Here is a 3025-nt window from a genome sequence, read left to right as displayed (position 1 = left end):
GCCCCTGCGCATGCCCAGTGTGCGCTCCCCGCTCCGGGCGGGGCCGCCGGCGAGCACGGCCACGCCCACTGATGGTCTAGCATTGTCTTTCCTCGCCCTTACTGCGTCACAGCCTTCCTGACACGTTTTGTTCTGGCAAAATGCACGTGGGCTCTTCCTCTTGCCACCCAACACTAAGGAACCGGGTCAGGGAGCCGGTTATCACCCTGAAGTGGCGCCGTGAGCCCCCGGGCTAGGGACCTCTTTAGTATAGAATTTGGAATTAAACTGAGAGAAAAGATCTGCTTTTGATGCTGCCCGCTACGTCAACCACCACTGAGTGGGACATCTGACTTGCCTGGTGGCACAGGGAAGTTTTTGGAGGGCACACTTGTAAGAGAGCCCTGGGGTGTCTGCAGGTAAGGAACGTGCCACCCCTACATGCTTGCTCTGAGCACCAAGGTGTCGCTCATTTGCATGTCCCTTGACTTTCATACCAGCACCCTAGCAGAAGGTCTGAGAAGGTCATTGCCACATCAGGGAATGGCAGGCCAGGGCTTTGTCTGGAGTTTCACACACACACACACACACACACACACACACACACACACACACCTAGCTCCATTGCAAGCCTGCAGGGCTTTGTCTGGAGTTTTACACACAGACACACACACACACACACACCTAGCTCCATTGCAAGCCTGCATATTGTGAAGGCCATTCTAGATCCAAAAGAAAGTTGCAGAGCAATACAGATTGACAGGGTTCTTGGAGCGACTAACAGAAACAGACTCTGAAAGGGCCAAGCCCTGCTCCGAGAGGGAAGCCGGACACGTATTTCTATTAGCAGCTAGCCGGGTTAGAGTTTGTACCACCCACTGACAACTAGCCATACAATGGAAAACTATTGGACGGTAAAAATAAAGTAACTATTGATATTCACAAATGGAGACGATCAATATCATCAGCCAAAGCAAGGCCAGGGGCCAGCTGCGGAACACACCATCGGTTACTCAAATCCAAGGTCTGGTTTAAGGAGCCGGGGTGGGGCAGTGTTTACGTGTTGGGCTGCCATCGCCTGGTGGGCAGTTCAAAACCACCAGCAGCAACTCCGGAGAAAGGCTGGGCTTTCTACTCCGCAAACAATCCTTAAAACTCAGAGGTCACTATGAGTCAGTGTTGAGGCAGTGAGAAGCTCAGGCGTAAGATTAAGAAAATTTAAGCAAGGGCACAAAAGCCAAACTACAACTTTAACTCTAGCCCACTGACAGAACACCGCTGATGTAAACTGGATCTTGGCTGAAAGCAGATAATACTAGAAACATCTACTGGTGTTTCATTGCCTATCAAAAGGCATTCATCTGTGTGGATCAGAACAAAATGTGCAAAAAATGGAGATTCCAAAATAATTCATCGTGCTTAGGCAGAGCCTGTCCAAAGAGCAAGAGGCAGTTGTTCAAGCAGGACAAGGCGCTACTGCATGGTTTAAATCAGGAAAAGCGTGTCAGGGTTGTGTCCTTGTAACAAACACTCAGTCTGTGTGCTGAGCTAATAAGCCAAGAAGCTGGACTTTATGATTGGAATAAGGCTCATGAACAGACTACGACAGCAGATGACACAACCTTGGTTGCTGAAAGCTAAGAGGGCGTGAAGCACTTATTGAGGAAGATCAAAGACCACAGCCTTCAGTATAGACGAGAACTTCAGATAAAGAAAACAAAAATCCTCACAACTGCACCAGTAGACAATATCATGATCAATGGAAAAAGACCAGCGTTCTCAAGGATTTCCTTTGACATGGATCCACAGTCAATGCTCATGGAAGCAGTGGTGACAAAAAAATTCAGACCATGTATTGCTTTGGGCAAATATGCTGTCTAAGCCCTTTTTACAGTGTTAAATAGCAAATGTGTCACTTTGTAGAATAAGGTGCATCTGACCCAAGTGGTGGTATTTTCAATCACTTCATATGAATGTGAAAATTGGACAATACATAAGGAAGATTAGAGAATAGATACATTTAAATTATAGGATTAACAAAGAATATTGAAAATATGAGGGACTCCCAGATTAATACACAAATCTGTCTTGGATAAAGTACAGCCACAATATTCTTCAGAAGTGAGATAGTAAGTTTTTGTCTTATGTATTTTGGAAATTTGGTTAGAAGAGACCAGTCCTTGAGAAGGACATCACACATGGTACATTAGAAGGTCATGAAAAAGGAGAAGGCACTCAACAAACGGGATTGGCCCAGTGACTAGAGCAATGGACTCACGCGGACAAACAATTGTGAGGGTGGCACAGAGCAGGCTGCTTCGTCCTGTTGGACAGGAGATTGCTGCTGCCTGCACAGCCCCTAAGAGCCTACACAGCTCTTTTTCGTTCAAGTATCTTATTCTTTTGTTTAGCAGTTGTGTTGGCAGCATACGTATTTCCATGTTGACCTTTGCCTCTTGCTTGGCAAATAGTAGCAGGCTTTATGTGACATGACCTTTTCACAGTCCAAACACGAGATAAGAACCCTTCTTTCCAGTTCCCCAACTTGTTCCTTAAATTCTAGTTTGGGTCATAAAGACACTTCTATTGAAGTGATCGATATGACCTGTGCTTTTAGGCGCTGATAGGATAATCATTCCCAACGTAGCATTACATCCATCCGTTTCATGTGTTAGTGTGGGAAACTAACACTGAGGGAAATATGAGTGGAACTATATTCCCTAACTTATAACAGAGGGAATCTGGAAAGCGAGTATTCCACGGTAGGAAAGCCACCACTTTGATAAGTTAGAGATAAAGTCCAAGTACATGACCCTGCTTTAAATATCATTCCCGCAGATTCTCCCAGAACAGCTATGCTGGTTGCTTCTGTCTCACTATAGAAGCAGACAGTCTTGTTATCTCCTCCCGCCCCAGCATCCATCCCACCTCATGCCTTCCCCCACTGCAGATATTGGGTTTCCTCACCTGTGAGCTCAGGGACTTTACTGTGGCTACCACCCACCTTGTGACGTATGTAACTCCTGAATAGGCATGCCTTATGGAT

The sequence above is a fragment of the Echinops telfairi genome, unplaced genomic scaffold (assembly GCF_000313985.2).
Source record: "Echinops telfairi isolate 266 unplaced genomic scaffold, ASM31398v2 ScPeMD7_10;HRSCAF=50, whole genome shotgun sequence".
NCBI classification, from domain to species: domain Eukaryota; kingdom Metazoa; phylum Chordata; class Mammalia; order Afrosoricida; family Tenrecidae; genus Echinops; species Echinops telfairi.
This window is presented reverse-complemented; position numbering follows the sequence as displayed.